General features: G+C 35.9%; 1 protein-coding gene across 3 annotated transcripts in view; it reads right to left on the reverse strand.

Annotated features, from left to right (window-relative positions):
- BBS9 (Bardet-Biedl syndrome 9) overlaps positions 1-22,844 on the reverse strand; it is a 610,039-nt gene that overhangs the window by 166,964 nt on the left and 420,231 nt on the right. The gene's annotated exons all lie outside the window — the stretch shown is intronic.

Here is a 22,844-nt window from a genome sequence, read left to right on the forward strand (position 1 = left end):
TGGATGTTACTCAATTAAAAGCACTGAAGTTACTGAATTACCCAAAGCCCATGCAGTGATCCCCAACCTTTTTGGCACTAGGGACTAGTTTCATGGAAAACAATTTTTCCACAGACTGGGAGTTGGGGGATGGTTTGGGGATAATTCGAGCAGATTACATATCTACCTCAGATCATCAAGCATTAAATTCTCATAAGAAGCATGTAACCTAGATCACTCACATGCACAGTAAGGTTCATGCTCCTGTGAGAAGCTAATGCCACTGCTTATCTGGCAGAGCTCAGGTGGCAACGCCAGTATGGGGAGCTGCTGTAAACACATATGGAGCTTTGCTCACTTACCTGCCACTGACCTCCTGCTGTGTGGCCTGGCTCTTAACAGGCCACAGACTGGTAGTAGTCCTCAGCCTGGAGGGTGGGGACCACAGCCCTACACCACTATACGATGCTACTGCCCATCCAGTGAGGGGAGCAGGTAGAAGAGGGGGGCAACACTGACCTCCAGCAAACATGCCACTAAGGTTCCCAAGTCTTGCATCCATTCAGAACAATCTGTACAGTTGACCCTTGAAAAGTGAGGGGTTAGGGGCACTGATCCCCTGCACAGTCAAAACTCTAGATATAACTTCTGACTTAACTAATAGCCCTACAGTTGACAGGAAGCCTTATCAATAATAGTAACAGTTGATTAACACATATTTTGTATAGTATATGTATACACAGGATTCTTTCAATAAAGTAAGGTGAAGAAAAGAAAATGGCATTAAGAAAATACATTTAATGTTCATTTGGTGGAAGTGGATAATCAGATAAATCTCCATCCTCATGGTCTTCACATTGAGTCACTGAAGAGAAGGAAGTAGAGGGGTTAGTCTTGCTGTCTGAGAGGTGGCAGAGGTGTAAGAAAATCCACGAGTAAGTGGAACCAGGCAGTTCAAACCTGTGTTGATTAAGGGCCATCTGTATTTATATCTACCCTGGCACTATCAGCAAAGGTCACTTAGCCCTTTCTTTAACTCAACTGCGTTATAAATGGGGTCAGAGAATCTAATCCTCCAGAACATAACATCATCTGAAAATCATAAACAGTATGTCTTACCTAGTGGCACCATCGTTTTTAGCCCCTCACTGCAGTTGAGACTTAGCCTAATTTCCAGTACTTTAAAATCTCAGTCACATGGAACATTTAGGAATTCTGGAAAAGCTAACAGTTTGTATAGCTAGCAGCAAAATATGTATTATTTTTAAGGAAAAACTTTCTAAATTGTACTGCCAACCCCACTGCTTTTTAAAATAGGAGTACACTTACATAATTTAATCCTCTGTGGATGACTCAGAAAGTCACCATTATGAACACTGCTAAGTTGGTGGTAAATTTATCCAATCATGGAAATTACAGAGAAATGAAAAGCTCTTCTGGTGCTGTACTACCTGACTATCACTACTGTACTACACTATCAGTTGTCCCTTTCCACTGTTATTCAAGCATCTTCCCATAACAACCTTTTTACCTTCATAAACATACCCTTGTGTGGTTTTGGAAATCCACCAAACATATCAGAATACGTTTTTTAAAATATTATTTAATAATAGATATATCAGGAGCACTTAGTATGTTTCATGAATTATGCTCTGAGTTTTGTATCTATTATCTCATTTAATATTCAAATGACTTAATAAGAGACATATTTATTATCTCAGAGAAATAAGAACATTGAGGCAAGACAGATGTTAAAGGCAAGGCTCCAAATGAGGACATGCAGGGTTTTCCTGTGATTAAAGTGGACATTATTTTGACTATTCAAAAAACTATGATTCTTGATAAGAGAAAAGAAGAGCTAAAATTCAGAACAGAGTGTTACTGTGAAATAACAAGCTTGGAAATAGATTCAATCCCATAAATTAATGTTAAAGGGGTACTTCTCAGAATAAAATATAGCAATAAATTTAACCAAGATGGTGAACATCTGTACATTGAAAACTATATAAAGCATTCTTAAAAGAAATTAAAGATCACACAAATACTTCTTTTTTACTTCAGATTAACATAAGGATACGTACAATTAGGTCACACTGTTTACTTTTGTAAGGTTAAAGTCTGGATTGTAGCTGTATCCTTCACCTAGGAAGTGTGCCATACACCTGTGCAATGTACCCGTTGGGTGGGAACTTACCCAACCCTTGTTTCCCCTACTTACGGGAATTTAATTGTGTTTTCCTCTCATGTGAGCATGAATTTACTAGTTTCAGTTTAGTGCTGAGTACATGTGATACTTGTTTTTTCCATTTTCATTATTCCACTTAGGAGAATGTTCTCCAAATCTGTCCAAGTTGTTACAAAAGATAGAAAATCTCTCTTTTCATGGCTGAATAGTATTCCATGGCATACACATTACCAGGATTTATTAATCCATTCATGTGTTGAAGGGCACTTGGGTTGTTTCCACATTTTTCCCATTGTGAACTGGCTGCTATACATATTTGAGTGCAAATGTTTTACGGTAAAATGTCTTTTTTTCTTTTGGGTAGATACATAGTAAGGAGACTGCAAGACCAAATGGTAGGTCTACTTTGAAATAGAAATATATCCTGCGTTCATTGATTGGAAGACTTAATATTGCTAAAATATTCATACTATCCAAAGCAATGTCAGATTTAATGCAGTACCCATGAACATTCCAATGGCATTTTTTCCAAAACAGACGAAAAAAATCCAAAAATCATATGTTATCTCAAAGATCCCAGAGAAGTAAAAAGAATCCTAAGAACAAAGCTGAAACCATCCTACTTCCTGATCTCAAAACTTTACAAAACTACAGTAATCAAAACAGTATGATAGTGACAATAAAGACAAACATAAAAACCAACGGAACAGAACAGAGAGCCCAAAAATAAATCCTCAAATATACGGTCAAGCGATCTTCAACAAAGGTAGCAAGACTACACAATGGAGGCGGGGTAATTTCTTCAATAAATAGTATTGGGAAAGTGAAATGAACTACATGCAAAAGAAAACTCGACACCTATTTTACACCATATACAAAACTTAACTCAAAATGAATTAAAGGCTTAAACACCGGCCGGGCACAGAGGCTCACACAAATGTACACCCATTTATATACCTACATAAACACATACACACATATATGTATGTATATATAATGGGATATCATTCAGCCTTTAAAAAGATAGAAATCTGTCATATATTACAATATAATGAACTTTGAGGACATTGTGCCAAGAGAAAAAAGCCAGTCACAAAAAGATAAATACTGCATGACTCCACTTATATGAGGTATCTAAAGTAGTCAAACTCAACAAAATAGAAAGTAAAATGGTGGTTGCAAGGGGATAAAGGGGAAGTAGGGAGTTCCGTTTCACATACGTAGAGTTCCAGTTATGTGGGGGGTGCAAGATCTGGAGATCTGTTCCACAACAACGTGCATATGGTTGACAATACTGTACTGTACACTCAGAAGTTGGTGGAAAGGTAAATGTTATGTTATGTCTTTGCACTCTAACACAGACATGTACTGAACCTCCATTAAGGTCTCTGTCTACCCAGCCTGAAAACCTCTCCAGAGCTCCAGGCCCTAGAACTATTCAGTTACTCTAGAGCAGTGGTTCTCAACCTTTCTAATGCCGCGACCCTTTAATACAGTTCTTCATGTTCTGGTGACCCCAAACCATAAAAATAATTTTATGGTTCTTGCCCTATGGAAATTTTAAATGCATAGGTTTGGCATCATACTGACATGATATGAACAAACTATCTCAGATGTCTACTCTTTAGAAAGGAAAAAAAAATCCCTATTCAATGTTGTTGGTTTAGTATAATCATCATTATGAGTTATAATCCTCTCAACATTTTTGAATGCTTATTATATGACAGGTATTGGGGCAACTGCTTTACAAGCATTACCTCATTTAATCCTCACAATAAAATTACGAGATATACTATCATCCTCTTTTACAGCTCGGGATACTAAGAGGAACAAGAAATTAAGTAACTCCAGGTTTCAAATCCACATCAGTCTGACTCTGCTTTAGACTCCTACCCCATGCTGCCTTCAGTAGAACAAAGGAGAGAACATACATGAGAGTCCTCGAAGTAGAAAACTGTCAAGACAAAGGGAAAGCACTTGGACTGCAGCACAAAAGAGAACAGACATGATCTCAAAAACCAACCACAGCCAAAGAGTAAGCCCAACAGAAAGTCTAGGAGACCAGGGATGTGAGAGAGGTCTGAACGAGGAAATATCTGGTGGTCTGAGCACAGCTGAGATCAGAACAAGTCCTCAGTTTTCCCCATGGCAGGCAATGTTATCGGGACAAATTGAGGCCAGAAAACTGGCCTCTAAGAAAAAAAGTGATGAAACATCAAAGAAAGTAGAAGGCCTTCAACTTCTAACTTATTGGCCAGAACTGTGGAACATGTCCACTCTGAGCATGTAGCTGTACAACATCAATCTGGTTCAGCTTTTATGTAATAAAGTTGTGAGTCCTTTTCCAGTTGTCACAGCCCCCAGGTTGAGGTCACATAACCTGTGCCTGCCCAGATGAACTAAGTGTGCAACCACACATGGAACCTAAGTGCTCAAACCAAGGAACAAGGACTAAACTAAGAAGCAGATACAACAGCTACACAGGACCCAATCAGAGCATGCCTCCTTGCGTTACCCCATAGCAAGGTCCAATCAGATCCTGCCTCATTTACCTCTCTGACTATTAAACCTGTCCCAACATCCAGCTCGAAGAGACATGTGAGCCTGACTCCATCTCCTTGTATTGGCCACTTGACAATCAACATGTCTTGCTGCAAAGACCCAGTGCTTCGATGCATACATATTTAGCTTTTCATTGCACAGGAGCAAACAAATGAAGTTCAGTTACAAGCTGAAAGAGGGCTGAGAAAATAGGTTTTTAAAAAACTTTTGCCAACCCACTCCCTTCCCCATTCCCCAAATAAAACTGAAGCTCTCTCTGCTAGTAAAGAAAATAGATACCATGTAGGCAACCTGCAGTTCCTGAATTATATGAGGGCTGTCCGAAAAGTACCCAGCTACTCATGTGTCTGTTTGTCATAGTACATGGCTGGATACTTTCAGGACAGCCCTTATATATATCCATCTTTTAATTAAAATCAGTTCTCATTGTTTAATATTTTGGAACCACCCCAAAAATAACCAACAATACGTAGGGCAAAAGCCATCAGCATTTGTGTGATTAAAAATCACAGAAATTCTCTAAAAGACACATGACCTACAGCAGCCTCCTCAGATCACTAATCTAATAATTCCTCAGGCATCAAATAAATATTTAACAGCTCAATGTAAATTTCTCTAAAACAACAATAACTCTTGCTAGTAGCAAATAAAATATTTATGGGAAAAGTCTTATTGTAAACACAATTAAATGACTAACCTAATAAGGATTAAAGCAGATCTAAAATTTCTATATACAAAATTTTCTAAATGTCGGGACCATGTTCAAAATCAACTCAAGCCATGTCTGCTGAAAATGTAGGTTATTTGCTATTATTACTTAATTTATTAAATACTCTAAGTGCTTACTGTACTGAGATTTGTCCTCTGGAATACCGGTCTGAACAGCCTGTCCTCTTCTGAAGTCTGTTTCTTTGTGAGGTGCTCACTGTGATTGCTCACTCTCCTCCAGCTTCAGTGATTAATCTTGGATCTCAAGCCCCTTGTGATATCATTCTGTGGCCATCTGGCCTAGACGTAGAGGGAGAAGGCTACCAACCAGGAATAAAGTAGAAGATCCTTATTTGTCTCTTCTTGTACCTCTTTAGCAATCTTTGTTTCACTGTTTCTTCCTCCATGATAACATGTAAGAAACACAATCCTGAAAACACTTGCATGGTCTATAGATGGCTGCTTCTAAGGCTTGATCCTAGTCTTTGATAATTGGACATGTTTCTTTGTTTATCTTATAAATTCTTTACTTTCTTTCCCACCTGTAGTTGGCTTCACTCCCCTTCACCCCCGCCAAACTTATTAACCTTCTCTTGGTAGCAGGACTCACCACCTTCACCCAATTTGAGGAGAAATGAGGCCAGCAGTCAACTCAGACTGAATCTGTTCTCCACATGTTCAGGCTTTGTCCAGATGCCAGCTGGAAGCCCTCCAAGGTGTTCAACATCAGCTCCTATCTCAGGATTGATGTGCTTCAGATAAAGGGAATAGAAAGGCAAACAACCCAAGTCTTCTTGCTAGTCCTCTCACTCCAATAGCATGAGGGGAAGAGGCTTACCCCAAATGAAGTGCTCTCATCTTTTGATGATGCAAAAAAATACATTTAAGACAGTGAAGAAGGCAAGAATTAAGCCACTTTCTCATTTAATCACTTTCTATCTTTTCTGGGCTAAATATCAAGTTTTGAACTTTAAACAAAGCTTTACAAAGGTATTAATATTCTTTTAGATAGGGTGTTCGTTAAATATAATCCTAGCAATGAGCAGGTACCTAATTGATACCTTATGTTTGCCTGATTTTAGGCATGATAAGATAATAGTTATGACGCCTTATGTTGTAAAGGAATTTCAAGCTCTTTTAAGAAGATAGATTTAGTATTGATTGTATTAATTATTAATATTAATTAAATAATAAAATATTAACTTAATATTTACCATCAAGATACTAAACAAATGGCAATATTATAGACTCAGAATTGTACCTTAATATTAGACATAGAAGCACAGGAACTTTAGGTTCGAGTAAATTATTCTCTTTGCTCAAATGATTGCATTTTTAGGGCCTCTTCTATTCACCTGTTAAGCACTGTGACTAAGACTCTGATGAAAGGGTTTTGTTGTTGCTGCTACTGTTTAATTTCAAGCAACCATATTTTAGGTATATCAATCTCACAACACAAACATTTAAATTTTGTGTTTTAGTTTTTAATGTAGTAGTTAAAAGATACAGTCATACATTATCTGTTTCAAAAAATATATTAAAAACCATTTAGATGGAGTATAACAGCTTCAACAAAGCGAAGAGCAACTTAATAAACAGAATATTCCAACTACTGAGAACAACATAAACTTTTTGTGCCTTAGTTTCTCAACCTGATCACTGAGGTCTTGTTACAAACTTTGATTTTATGCATCAACATACAAGTACTTTACTAAGTAGATATTTACCATGGTATATGGGCAGTTCTGATATAAACGCAGTATATGTGTTATTATAAAACTTCACATTCTGTAAAATTTTACACTAAAAATAATGAAGAGTTTATGATGAGTGAAAATGGATTATGGGAAGACCACTCAAAACTTACACACAATTCTGTAATCAGAGTACTAATTAAAGTAATAAGTCCTAATAGGAATATTATCACTGTTCAATTTCTGTTGGCATCTGCACCAAGGCTGGAAAAGTCAGGCTCACCTATAGGATGTAGGTGCTGATGTAGATTCATTTCCAACAGAGACCAATTCAAATCTGACCTACGGATCTGATCTGCTATATAACCTAGTTCCTCCTCTTTTTCCTCTCCCTCCTCCCACTCACCACACACACAGTTTTTCTACACGCAGGGAAAGATACACTCTGCACTCTCAGCTTAGCTAAGATAAGCAACCCCCCAGATAGCTAACTATTGTGGAAAACGTAGCAGTTCTGGAAGCAACTATACCAGCCACTACTTTCTCTAAAGTAAGAACTTCCTGTAAGATTTTCAACTAAATTTTAAGGTTTTCATGTATTGATAAGACTTTATCTCCAGTTGTGAGAGCAGGAAGCATGTGGTAGGAGAATAAACTAATGGGCATCTATTCTCCACCAGCAACAGACTCCAAAGCATGGCCTAAGAGCTCCCGGAATAAAAAGCAGTTAGTTGACCTCCCATCATGAGACGTTCTGGGCTCTTACTTATATTAAGATCACTAATCCTCAACCCTGGCTTAAATCCAAGCCAGCACTCATTTAATACACGTGCTCTTGGAGCCAAGACATCTGTGTATTATAATGACATGCAAGTTACAAAGGAGTGTTTATATCTCACTTTAGTATAATGTGAACATTTAACTGTTGCAAATCAGCTTTCCATAATGACTAGGTCTTACTTAAAGGATTTATTATATTTCCAATTAAAGCCCTTAGCATTGTACAATAAATTTATATGAACTGATTAAGCTGTTCATTATTGCAACTCCAGAAGTATTATGAAGATAAGACACTAGCTAGAAATGTTGAAAAACAGAAAATTAAAAATAATCTACATCATGTAAAATAATAGTATTATTTTTGACTACTTACAAATAACTTTTTTCATTTTGATCTCCCTAAATAATAGTTATCATTTTTCAAAGCTGACAATGAAGAAAACAGTTTTAGGCCAGAATAGAATTATCTTCTTGCTATTAAAAGTGATCAAGATGCAGACTGCTTTGGATTTGGGAGACAGTAATGGTGGTGGCCATCTCTCTTTGGTGATCTTAGTGAAATACAGATGTGCAAGGTCATATCCTGACCCACTCCCCAGTACAGTGTACCCTGGTATCACCCTTCAAAAGGAAAAGCTGAAATTCTGGCCTGAGTTGCCTCAGGGTGAAAGAAGAGGAGAGTAATTATCTTTCAAACCTAAGGAGGTAATGGGAAAGGTCATTTCAGAGGTCAGAGGACCAATTCAAACAGCTCATCAATCCAAACACTTTCCATGATTTTTAAAACTACTCCACTTGTGATGAGCACAGTTTGAACTCTTTGTTTCTGTGACTCATAAACCTCTGCTGATGACTTCTTTTCTCAGGCATTCACTTTATTGCCTTACACTTATCTCAAGGAAAGTTACGTTTTAAAAGTTATAATCTATGGGGTGGCACCTGTGGCTCCAAGGAGTAGGGCGCCGGCCCCATATGCCGGAGGTGGCAGGTTCAAACCCAGCCCCAGCAAAAACTGCAAAAAAAAAAAGTTATAATCTATGGATACACAGAAGGGGTCTGGCGTCATATGTAACCCATTTTGGCCTGATTATAAGTCCATGCATGCTAACTAGATTATCAGAGCATGCCAACAAGAATTCCTTGTAGGTCAAAATGCAAAAATCAACAAGTTATTTTCAGGATTTTTTTAAATGATGAAAAGTGTGTGATTTTGTGTAATATGGCATCCAAAGTGAAATAAAATGTCAAGTCTCTTTGTAGCAATATAGATTATTTCACACTGATCATTAACTTTTATATGTAATTCAATGTGGTTATTAGTAAAAGTATAAAATTGATATATTATCCTTGGGAGACAATTTGTTAAGCATGGAGTCCATAGGGAAGAATAATATAAGGACTTCCGGGTGGGAGTGAAGGGCAAGAAAGACAGTATAACTGGATTTAAGAGAATCCCAGCTATAAAACTAATCCTCAACTAGCCAAGCCTCCAGAATATGCAAGAACAAAATTTTCCATGTATCTCTCTCGGCACTAGAAGACATAATGACAAGCAAGTCTCCTTTCTATCTCCATCTTTCTATCAAACAAAAATCAAGTAACTCTGGCAAATAGTTACAGATTGAAGGGTTTGATTATTAAGGAATTTGGCTTAAAACAAGTCCCATTATTACCAAAACCAATCTCCAATTCATAAATTCTTGGTAATACTGCCAGTTCTGCTAGAAAATAGTCATACTTTTTCAAAGAAATGAGTACATGATCACCCATTTATCCATATATAAGGTGTGACAGCAGAATAACGAGACCAAGTTCCTAAGCCAGTCATAAAAACCAATTCCATTAACTTTTCATACATGACATATAAGACGCCAAATGTGCTTTATGTTTCCAATAGACTTCCTTAGTTTTCAAAGCTATTTCTTAGGAGTATTTTTTTTTTTTATTTCTGCCTATATTTACACAGTGTGAAAATTGGACAAGGACCAATGCAGGTGATAGCAGCTTAGAACTCTAACCAGACCTGTAACAACTAAAGAAATCTGATAAATATCAAGCTAATGAGACAAATAAAAGTGATCATTTTATTTTTAACGTGTACCTTCTTTGAGTGACAATAACCCTCCTACTTGGTGTATTTACAGATGAGCTTCCTATCATCTCTGCTGATTTATGAGGTGTTAATGACCTTCTCCTTCTCAATAGAAGAAAGTAATAATGGACTTGCTTCCATTTTATTCAATTGTATAACTTTAGCTTGCTGTTTAAAAAAACTTTACATTATTAATATTCACTCCCTACAATTCCATTAAAAATTTGATAATTTGATGATAGTTTCCAAAGTACTTCAAATATATGCTACTGATACTTTCTTGAGAACATTTATTTTTAAAAGTTCATATTTGTTTTCTTCATATTGCCATACACACCACAAACCACACTGCTCTTTCTCTGAGCTTCACATGCATTATGGCTTGAATCATGCAAATTATTGTTACCTCTTTCCTGTTCCTTGAGGAACATAATGCAATAATTACTAACATGAGCTTTAAACCAAGAGTTCATGGATTCATGTGTCAAATTGACTGAATGTGGAAATTTCTTAAAAGTATATGTCAGGGATGGATGAGAACTTAACCTATAAAAGTAATTTCTTTAAAATATCCTATACTCTCTGATCTCCACAAAAGATGAGTCCCAATCCTCATAATAGATTCTTAGGAAACAAGTCAGCTCAAATAGGTAATGAGATAAAATAAAAGTCATCAAAGCAGACATCATTTCCAATTGAACAGGCTAAGAACCATGTGAATATTAACCTTCTGCTATAAATGAGATATTAGAGATAAAAAAGGCAAATGTGGTCTTTAAGCTTCAGGCTTTATGAACTAGAATATGCAAAATCTCAAAAAAATATTCTAAAGAAATATATATAATCTATGTAGTAATAACCCAAAATATCATCAAGTGACTAATTATATTAAGTTTCCACAAGCTATTATTATGGTTTTTATTTTATGAATGCATGCATTAAAGCACTGATTCTTCATCACAAATTGTTTGAAAATCACTCTGGTCTCCTTCCTCAGTTTTTACCTGACTCCCTCTAAGATCTTGTGCATGTGGTTTCCAGGATTTGAAAGGCCTTTCCCTTCTTTTTGCCAAACTACAGCTCATCATTTCCTTAAAACTCAGCTTAAGCATTCACTAAATAGGGGGGACTCCTGGATCAACTCCGCTCCAGCCTATTTTGGTGATTCTTTCACTCTGTTTTCCACCAAAATTAGATGTTCTACTTGTTCTATGATTACCTGTATTCACTTAATTATTGCTTTCATACTTAGTAATTTTTTCCATTTAGATATTCTTCTGCTTTTATTATTTTTGTTGAGGTGTGCATAAAATACACAGATTTAAGCGTTCCACTCAATGAGTTGTGGCAAATGTATACACCTGTATTACTAACACCCCATTCATAGTAAAGATATGGAATATTTCCATCACATTACAAGTTTCCTCATTTCTTTTTCTAGTTAATCCCCATCCTTCCTCAAAAACTATCATTCTTCTCACTAGTCTTCCTGGAGATCATGTCCATTTATTAAATTATATTAAATATCACTATCACATTGGTATACACCATGTGTTTTAATGCTGCTAATGTATTTTTATTGTTAAAATTTCATGTACTTTTCTGGCTCACAGATTTTTATTTTTTATAGGCAGTTCTGCATGTTGATATACTAATCTAACAAATAGCCTATTTCAACAAAAGATGTACTAACACAAAAGGTCACATTTCTTGATTAGGTAACATAGGTAATTTAGTCTTTGAGAATATTACTGAACTATTTTAACCTAAATAAAAATAAAGTCCTAAAATCTCAACTCTTAGATTTCCATAGCATATCTCATACATCTCAATCACCCATCAATAGTCTTTTAACGTAGGCAAGGAGCAAGTGGCAATATCAATTTAGAGATAAGGAAAAGAATCAAATAGTAATTGATTTGTTCAAAATCAGCCTACAAATTAACTTGTGGCACAAGAATTTTATTTTTTCTTTTCTCATCTCACTATTTCAGGCTGCTTATATACAAAGAAAGAGGTGACTTGTGTTCAAAATTCAATTTCCTCGCTCATTCTCTAAAGATTCATATGTTGCCCATGTTGTCCAATCTCCAGCATAGTGTCAAGCACTGTTAAAGCCCAAAGACATTGCTCTGTTCAAATTCTTCTCGTTTCTCACTCCAGCTAGACAAGGAAACACCAAACTGCCAAATTTGGATGGTTTTACTCATTGCACTGCTCTTTGAAAGCTCTTGGGTTCATATGCTTGTGGCCTACCTCATCCAAAGGTATATATACCAACGGACTCTGGAATTTTTTCACACGCAAAAGTTTTCCATGTCTCTTAATTAACATAATGTTTTGTAATTCAATAGGTTTTTAGATTCTTGATAAATGATTTGTTTAGGAAGGAAACAGAGAAATCTGACAGTTTTCTTTTACTCACCTCAAACCTTTAAGCACAGCCTCAATAAACTGGAGGGCAGCCCCTTCAAAACTGGGAACTGTTGTCCACGACCCTCATGTGCTACACAATAGTATCCCCACCAAGCACTATCACATATTTAATAATTGTTTTGTGTTAAAAGGGATCTCCTACTTGTAATACACTTTATTTAGAAAACAAAAGCACTAAGAGATTGAGAATAGAAGTTCCTCTATGTTCAACTATGAGCATACTGACACCATGTATTAGTGAGGCCAAAACAAGACCAAAAGAATGTCAGGCATCATTTAGAAGAATATTAATCACTCTAATATTTCATATCTGTGTAGTACTTTATAATTTATAGTGCACTTTCAAATCAATTAAACTACACAAGATAAGCTTCATTATTTCCATCCTTCACTGGATAAAATTAAGGCTTAGCATTTTTATATGAGTCTTTTCCATGATCACACAGCTAGAAAACTGCCAGTCCTAAAGTCTAAAAAACTCTTTGTACTATACCACCAAAAAATATTACCTTATTTTATATGAAATTTCCCCTGGCATACCCTGAACTGTTCTGGACAAGTACTTCATGCAAAACCTACATATTAAGGTTGACCTCATGTACTGTGTCTACATTATGGTCAATTCCTTTGCCCTACTCCAGATATTAGAAAAGACTAGGAGGAGCCAAGAACAGTGGCTCATACCTGTAATCCTAGCACACGGGAGGCTGAGGCAGGAGGATTGCTTGAGGCCAGGAGTTCAAAACAAGCCTGAGCAAGAGAAACACTCCATCTCTACTAAAAATAGCAAAATTATCTGTGCATGGTGATGTATGCCTATAGTCCTAGCTACTAAGGAGGTTGAGGCAGGAGAATCCCTTGAGCCCAGGAGGTGAGCTATGATGATGCCACTGTACTCTAACTTGGGCCACAGAGTGAAACTATGTCTCAAAAGGAAGAAAAAACAAAAAAAGAGAAGAGACGAAAGTGGGGGAAGGGGTAGACAGAGGAGGGGAACAGGAAGGAAAACCGAGAAGAGAAAGGACAAGAGAGGAAAGTGCTACTTTAAGAAGTGATAAGAAAGAGGCAGAGTGGATATGGGCACAGCCTCATGGAAACAACGATACTGAAACAACAAAAGCTGGAAAGGAAAATGTAGAAATCTATGAAATCATGGGTGGCACAGAAAAGATAGTAGCATTTCTCCCAAAATAATATAGTAAAATAGAATTCTTTGAAACTTAGACAACTCCATTTGATATAAGCAAAAAGTAATGAGTTCATATAACCACTCAAAACTCAAAACATACCACTCCAGAGCACCTCAAGAGAAAAATCTTGCAAGAAACAAATGGATTCAAAAAGAGAAAACCAAATACATGGGTAGCAGGGCCATGTGAGTGGCAGTAAGAGAAAGTGAAATAGTCCTTCCCGGCTGGCCCAGGAAAAACTTAGGGCCAAGGCTAGGTTCATTCGCACTGGAGTTGGTCTCAGGCTTTAGGACCAGATTGTCCATAAAGATTGCTCAAGAGTACAGGTATTTTGGCTGTTTGTAAATCAGCCCAAAGCTTGAAAGCTCTGTTTTCATTTTTGGTGACTTACTACCAAGGTACCGGCAGAGTGATAAAAATCCAGTAAGCACCTACCAAATGTTATGAACTAAGGTCAGAAGAGACTCTGTTAACTTTACTCATCATAACTTGATGAATTAACTGTTCCAAAGAAAGTAGAGGATAATCGTGTGTGAGAAAAATTTCCTGTTTTGGAAAATGAATATCTCTGTGTCTTTTCTTTCAGCATTGTGTATTTGAAATTGTTTTAAAGTTTACATATGTGGTCCTAGTTCTTTCATTTTAACTGCTCTCTGAATACTGTACCCATGTGTACTCCTACTGGTAATGTATGGGAAGTTGTCATTGCTCCATATATTTGCCAACACTCTATCTTATCAAACCTTTCCTTTTTCTTTAAAAATAAAATGGAATTACCTGGCTTATTGTACCCTCAATGAATCCCCAACAATAAAAAAAAAAAAAAACTATTACTGCTATATTAAGGAGAAAAAATAAATAAATAAATAAATAAAATGGAATTTCACCATGGGTTTTAATTTATATTTCTTTGATTACTATCAAGGGTAAGCATTTTTTAATATGTTTTTTGGCTGCTTTCCCTTTTGGAATTTTCTACACATACCCATTGATGAATTTTTCTATTGGATTTGTTTTTCTTAATTACATGGGATTCTTTACATATGCTTTTGTTGGCAGAAGAGCTAAAAATATCTTGTCTTATTTTGTTTATAGTTTCCTTTTATAATGTTACACAAAAGTTATATTTTAATTTAGTCAAATTTAACAAGATTTTATTTTAAGGGTTGGCCGTGCTTTTTATAATTGTTTAGGAAGTCCTTCACTACCCTAAGTTATACAGATATGCTCCTCTCTTTTCTTATAAAAACCATACCTTTCCCACTGAGGTATTTAGTTTACATAGAATTTATTTTTGTGTATGGTATAAAGTAAGGATCCAATTATATTTTTTATATATAGATAGCCAATTGGCTTACTTCTGTGGTATTTTTAAAATAAAAACAACATAGTATGTTTCCTGCGGCACTTATCACCAGGCATTATAATGTGATTTTTTAAATTTCATTGCCAGGGATCAGAATTACTAAAGAAGAGAACCCACGTCTTTTTCATTTCTTGTTTTCAAAACCATGTCCAGCAAAAATATTTACTGAATGTGTTATTTGTTGAAGTGCAAAAGCTGTTCTTAAAGATACACCTAAACATATGAACAGTTATCTAAGAAGCTCTCACTTCTTGTGCAGTAATCTTCAATGTGTGCTTCTATGTGAAATTCAAAAGCATTTTCCCAAAGAAATAAGCCTGACAGATATCCCTCTGATATTTCTCTACATATCCACTGAAAATACCCTGGCGTTAACCTGATACAGAACTTGGTTTTATTCGGTAAGCATTCTCATATCACTGTTGAGAAAGAAGACCGCTGTGGGAGCGGAGAGGTCAGTCACACGGCCTTTCACAAAGTACAAGTCTTGCTCTGACTCTAAAGAGATTAATGCCATGGCAAGCTTTGGCTTATCCTAACTCAATTTATCTCAACAGAAATAACCTGAATTAGATGGTTTCTAATTATCCTTCTAGTCAAGGCTTTAATATTTGAGATGGGCCTAAAGCAGAAACAAGCCTGTGATGGACAGAGATAGATTCCAGAAGGCTGGTCCAGTAGACACTTACAAGCTGTAGGCTGTTTCTTTTTCCCTTTATTTAATCCCTGGTATTTTAAATCATATATTAAATTTCCTCACTCATGTGCAAATCTCACCACCAAATTCATGTTAAATAAATTATGTCACAGTTACAAGTCAAGTTACACAGAAATGATCTCAGACCACCAGTGCTTTATAACTAGAATGTTTTATATAGTATTCCATGTATAGTTAATTCAAGATCATTTAGAAAACATTTATCTGGTATTTATTAACAATGGGGACATTTATTAATACTTAGGGGTATCATTGAAGACAAGTCTTCTTTCTTAAAAAGCTCACAGCTTTGGTAACAAAACAGATATATGGTCAAATGTGGAGAGACCTGTAAGACGACGACGGCCGCTGGCCTAAAATGGCGGAGGGATGGGAAAAACCTAACCTGTAGAGATAGCTGCTCCCCAGAAACAGATGACGCGCTAACTGCTTGTACTACATTAGGCAACCTATAACGGAGCCCCTTCCCTAAGCCCGGGGGCCCCCTCCTCAGCCGGTGAGACTCAGTACAGAAGCGTCCCTCCAGGAGGGTTTTAGACTCTGTAGGGAAGATGAGACAATTAGGCTTTCTCGCCTGAGGGCCACGAGGAGCCAGATTATTTTGAGTAAGGATGATTAGTCAGGCAGGTGTCCGTGCTTTCTTAAGTAATGGTCATTAGGCGTGATTCAGAGCCACTGTTGTTCTGGCCACTACTTAAGGCTTTCCACACGGGGGACGCTTTGGCGCTTGCTCACCTGTCCTCCGCAAGCTGCCTGCAGGGCGCCCCACGGGTCTGTCCGAATCCCGTGTGAACCTTCCTGCCTCAAACCCTGGCAGTACAGATTCCATTTCAGGAGAAAGAAAAGGAAGGAAGAGGAGAGCTTGCTTTTTTCTGAGCTGTATCATTTCTACAATAAAGTGCCCTTGATCCTTCCGTTGGTGTCCTCGTCCCTGCTGGTCAGCGGCCCTGCGACACCGACAGTCAAATGATTGCAATGCAATGTCATAAATGCCATGATGAAGGTGGATCTAAAAAGCCCGGATGGCAAATGGGAGTTGGCTTCAATGGGCGTTGGCAGTGGAGTAGGGTCTTAACAAATAAATCAATCTTAAACAATTTCAGTGAATCCAACACTTGGTTTGACTTGAAAAATGAATGTTTTTTTCATAATTTCTAGTATAAGAGTCACATAAGTGTCAATTACATAATCCTTAGGTAACTAACTTTCTGAACAATGATCATCTTAAGTTTACAAGTTAGATGATACAAAGCTGTGACACCAATCAAAGGAATATTATATCAATCATTAATAATAACAAAATAAAAATTGTAATCATCACTTAGCCCACAAAAGGTGTTATGAACTCTTCACAGTACCCTTGCTTCACTGTTATGAGCAGCCAAATCATACTGATAACTTTGAGCACTTGAGTTTTCACACAATAAAAGCCCAAGAGACCAAAAACTCAGTGTCACAAGAGAACACACCAAATCCTCTTGGAATCAATTGAATGGCTTTTATTGAAAATACATCTTCACAATGAATATACACTGCAATTTTGTATCATCTTTATTATTATGATTCCTGAAGATAGTATAAACTGTTTCCACTGGGAACACAGGATGTTGTCAACCCACATATTAAGCTTGGCATTTAATTTAAAATAATATATACTGATGTATTTATATTGCAAAGAACGGACAAAAACATATTTGAAAGCATTTCTTTTCTGAATGTTGCAAGCTTAATGGATTTGGTCCCTTTCAATAGAGCTCTTACTCTAGCTCTAACTTTCCACAGATTTTACATACAAGGACAAGAAAGAAACAAACTTTTAAGGAACTTTTATAAAAGGGGCATTTCACTCATTATTCCATTAAATCTTTGAGGTAATGTCTTCTTATTAACAGATAAACAACTGGTACTTAGAAAGTATCCAGAACTTGACAAAGGTCATATAGCCAATACATTTTATAGACAGAATTTTGAAATGACACCAGTATTCTGCTAATTCTTATGCTCCTTCTTCTCCCCCTTCACCATCAACAAGTTTACAAATAAAGAAAGTAAAGAGGGCTTGGTGCCCATAGCTCAGGGAGTAGGGTGCCAGCCACATACACCAAAGCTGGCAGGTTCGAGTCCAGCTCGGGCCTGCTAAACAACAATGACAAGTGCAACCAAAAAATAGGCGAGTGTTGTGGCAAGCACCTATAGTCCCAGCTACTTGGGAGGCTGAGGCAAGAGAATGGCTTAAGCCCAAGAGTTTGAGGTTGCTGTGAGCTGTGACACCACAGCACTCTACCGAGGGCAACATAGTAAGACTCTTGTCTCAAAAAAAAGAAAGAAAGAAAGAAAAGAAAAGAAAAGAAAAAGTAAAGAGAGTATTAAAGTATAATGAGCACCAATCAAATGACCTTCCCACAATGCAGAATGTACTATGCATACGTTTTAAGGGTTACTTTATAATGCCATAAACCAGTGTTTCTGCCAGCTTGAGCTGAGGAATAGAAATCATTATTCTATTCTAGTCTTTGTAGAGGTGACATTTCCCAACATTCTTAAAATGTCCTGTGATAGGAGGCTAACATGAAATAATGGAGTCAGAACACACCAATTAAAACATTTGCTTTGAACCTAGTATTTTCTGTGTATTTTATGAGATCAAAGCTGTAATATTGCACTAAATTCATATAATATTATGTAATGACCCTCACTGCACAATTTAGATTCCATTCCTAGGGATTCAATAAGTAAACGAGCAGGTATGTTATGTCAAAGGAAACTTATCTTGATTATATTACTAGACTTTAATTTTGACATAATTATGAATTTAAAAACTAGCCAAGAATGGTTCTATTTATAAGGTAAAAGCATAAGCAAAACACAATAAAATCTCGTTATTTATAAAGCAGCAGACAGAAGCTCTAATTTTCCATTGGAAACTTGAAGAACTGTTGTTATCTGATTGAATACTTGGATATGCACCATATTTCCATTCATGCATGTAGCTAAGGATCTAGCAATTAAAGTCATACCAAGATGGTCCACCAAAATGGCAGGCAGCTTTTACCATTAGAAAGCTTTCTACTGAGTCTTTGCTTATATTCATAATCTAATGCTGTCCTAACTTGTCTATTTTAATGAATACATTACCAAAAAGACAGATATACATTACATCAGAAATGACTGCAGCAACATAAGCTAAATCACACAGACCATATTTTTTTTAACCAAACAGAAGGTAATGGTTCAGTGATTTTGCAAAGTTGTTTGGCAATATTTATCAAGAGCTTTTTAAATGCTTGTATGCTTTGTCCCAATCACTTCACTTCTAGAAATGTATCCTAAGGAAATAATCAGATATATAGGCAAAGATTTATAAACAAGGATGTGTATCATTATTGATAAAAATAAAACCATGTAAAAATACAAATATTTGATAATTAAGAATGATTGAAAATGATACAATAATATGAACAATTGTTATATATGCATTAAAAAATGAATGTTTAAGAGTGTTAATACATGGCAAAATATGTATGATATAATCCTTAAAAAATAAGTATTCAAAACTATATATATACCCAAACTTAACTTTTTAAGAAGTAATAAAAAAGATTAGAAGGCAAAAACAACATGTCAATAGGGTAATGAAAATACAGATGATTTTATTTTCATCCTCCTATATTGCAATTTTTATAAATTTCAAAATTTTATAAAATAATTATTTATAAAATAAAATTATTTAAAAGGTTTTGTTTACATCAGCTTCATATTAGCCTTTTACTTTATTCCAGTCACACCAACAAAATAAAAATATATACTCTACAAATGAAGCCTCTTTTAGGAACATGAAACAAATGCAAAATAGGACAAGCTGATCCAGAGAGCTTTGGACATAATTGTGTCTCTTTAGACAGAATCCTAATGCTGACGGCACTAATGGAATGAAACGAGAATGGCATGAATAATACATTACTTACACTAATCAATATTACAATGTCACAAGCTGATGGAAAATACACAGAAGAAAAACAGAGGAAGAAATTTCAAAAGCAAGTACAGTATAGCAATCCATCTAATATCTCTACTGGATCAGGGTATGGGAGAATTGTTGTAACTCTGCCAAAAGAATGCAAAATCAATAACAACTGTTACTTTCTCACTGCCAAAGTGTGTTCTACCAACAATGTATCTGAAGAAACACATTATACAGATGACTGTAATTGAAGGTAAATTATTAATATACACATGTTTCCATGTAACTATATATACTCATCAATAAAAGACTTGTGGTACTAGGAAATAAAAAATTTGATTGCACCATCTTTGTAATTAGCATAAAATTATATGCCATATGTTAAAACAAAAGAAATAAAACATATGAAAGAATTAATGATAGCCCACATTATCCATATTCTTAAATCAAGGATCTTCTAGCATGTGGTACTAAAGAAAATGATTTGGTCTTTAGCCTCTAAGTAAAGTGCCTAGGTGATTGATGGCACATGCCTTATGGAATACATAAGCCCCTCTTATTCACCTGTATGTCAGTTCCTTTTCAACCGAGGATCTGAATTACAGATCAGTGCCTCAAGAGAGAATAAAGGGGAGAGGATACTAGCAGGTAAAAACTCCCTTAAACTTTAAAATCATGCAGGGAACTCTTAGTGCATAGCATTCCCTATCTTATATAAATGGGAGGAAATATCTTAGAAAAAAGGGAAAGCATGCTTATCATAAAAACTTGCCTACAGATGATCATAAGTAACTGTTCTATAAGCCTAATAAAAATGATATAGCTTTATTTCAAATTATCCTCCATTTTGAATAACATATACAAATTTAATTCCCCAGAGGCACTTTTCCTCCTAAATTCATTCCTCCAATAAAACAATAAAGAAAACAGAAAAAACTATATTAATAGCTTATTACTTTAATTTAATGGACAAAAAGAATACCTTAATTTGAATGGTATCAGCTAGTTTCCTACGGTACACTTCAGGTTTATTATAAAAGAAACAGGAAATTTATAATTCACATTATAATGAAATTATACTGAAAAATAAAGATTTTTGAGAGTAATTAAAAAATTTTCCAAGATCAGGAGCAGTGGGTCATGCCTGTAATCCCAGCACTTTGGGGGATGGGGGTGGGGTGGGGAAGGAGAAGGATCTCTTAAGGCCAGGAGTTCAAGATCAGCCTGACAACATAGCAAGACCCCACATCTAAAAAAAAAAAATTAGCCAGGCATGATGGCACATTGCTGTAGTTCGAACTACTCGAGTTGCTGAGGTGGGAAGATCATGTGATCCCAGTAATTTGAGGCTGCAGTGAGCTGCGATAGTAACTACAGCGTTCCAGCCTGGACAACAGAGCAAGGCCACGTCTCAAAAACAAAAAGGGAAAAAGAAAAAATTCCTGACACAAATGTTTGACCAACTAGAATGACTTTCTTGGGAGTATTACAAAATATTTTCTCTTTGGTGATCTTTACAAGTACATGTAGAATGAGCTTTTTGACTGACATAGTAGCTAGCAAGTGTGCTTGATTCATTCTTTTCTACTATTTCAATGTTAACGCCCTCAAAAGCACATATTAAGACACCCAGTTACAAATCAATGCAAAATAAGAATATTCATCAATTGTCTACCATATACCAGTTAGATATATGTTCTGTTAAACATATAGCTCTGCCTCTGTCTTGGTCTATTCAGGGTAATAGAATATCTGTAACAAAATATCAAATAAGGTCAGACCCCTAAGTTCACTGACTCATCCTAGAAAAAATGCTACATACCTGATTGCTGAATATCACTGCAGTCACCAGATGGTCAAGGGGAGTATCCCAAGGTTACTGTAGCGATATTCAAAAATGAGGTGTGTAGCACTTTTTCTAGGATGAGTTCTCAAATTCAATTTAGCTGGGGGGAAAAAAGTTCTCTTCACCTTAAGTGACCAGGCAAGAAAAAGGAAATAAGACTTCTCATCCACCTAGAAGTATCACCCAAGTTTTCTTCATATAGCAAACATTTACTGAGATACAACTATATACCAGCTATTTTTCTTGATGCTCAGAATACAGGAGAAAATAAGACCAAACTGCTGATTCTAAGGAGCTTATATCTAATGAAGACAGATACAATGATTAACAAATAAATAAGAAAACATTTAGTAGAACTTAAGCCTCATGAAGTCTGTGAATTTTCTTTTGTTCACTAATAAATTCTAGGCACCTAGAATATTACTTGGCAGGGTAGGCCCTCAATATTTATTGAATAAATGAATGAATGAATGAGTTCCAGTTAGTTGATTATAGGGAAGCTGATACCACGTTTTTTTTAACTGCCTTTTTTAGTTGCTAAGCACCTATGTTGTCTTGTTGTTAACAGACTTAAACATATGGGCAAGTGGCCCAGATTGGACCCATCATGGCATCACTCTCTCTGGTGCAAGTAAGACACACACTGTACCAATTTTTCAATCGATTTGACTTTACGTGAAAAAGACAATTTCACATAAAAGAAAAAGACGGGTCACACTTAGAGGACTTAGAACTTCCTAAAGACAAGCTTCCCTGTAGCTGGTCTCAGAAAATGAAGCTTGAATAACTAAAAATAAAGAAAACTGCAAGTATTTAAATTATGCCATTTGGCAAGAAAATTACTCCCCTAAACAGCTGCCACAAAATTACTATGTCAAAGGGAAATCAAAATTGAAATTATATGTGTAAATTCACAAAAATAATAAAGATAAACACTGAGTGGTCAAACTCCTCTACCCTCCAGCTACTGTGCTATAAACTCTACAGACAACATTTCACTACCTTAAATGCAGTATGTTGGCTAAGCTGCACTCAAAGACAAAGTCATAACCTTAAATGCCTTCAGTGTTCCAAAAAAGAAAAAGAATAAAAATAAACGATGCAAACATTCAAGCAAAAAGTTTGAAAAGGAACAAATCAAATCATGGTAGGCCAGAAAAAGGAGATTAAAAGATTCATGGTATAATGAATTACAGTAACTTAGATAAATAATTTTTCCAGTTGAATTTTCTTTTCAAATTCTGAGGCAAAAACTACTCAGAAAGAGAGGGAGGGCAACACAAAATTAGGAAAGAAAAGGAGATGTAGCAACAAATAAGGTGGAATT

The sequence above is a fragment of the Nycticebus coucang genome, chromosome 11 (assembly GCF_027406575.1).
Source record: "Nycticebus coucang isolate mNycCou1 chromosome 11, mNycCou1.pri, whole genome shotgun sequence".
NCBI classification, from domain to species: Eukaryota; Metazoa; Chordata; class Mammalia; order Primates; family Lorisidae; genus Nycticebus; species Nycticebus coucang.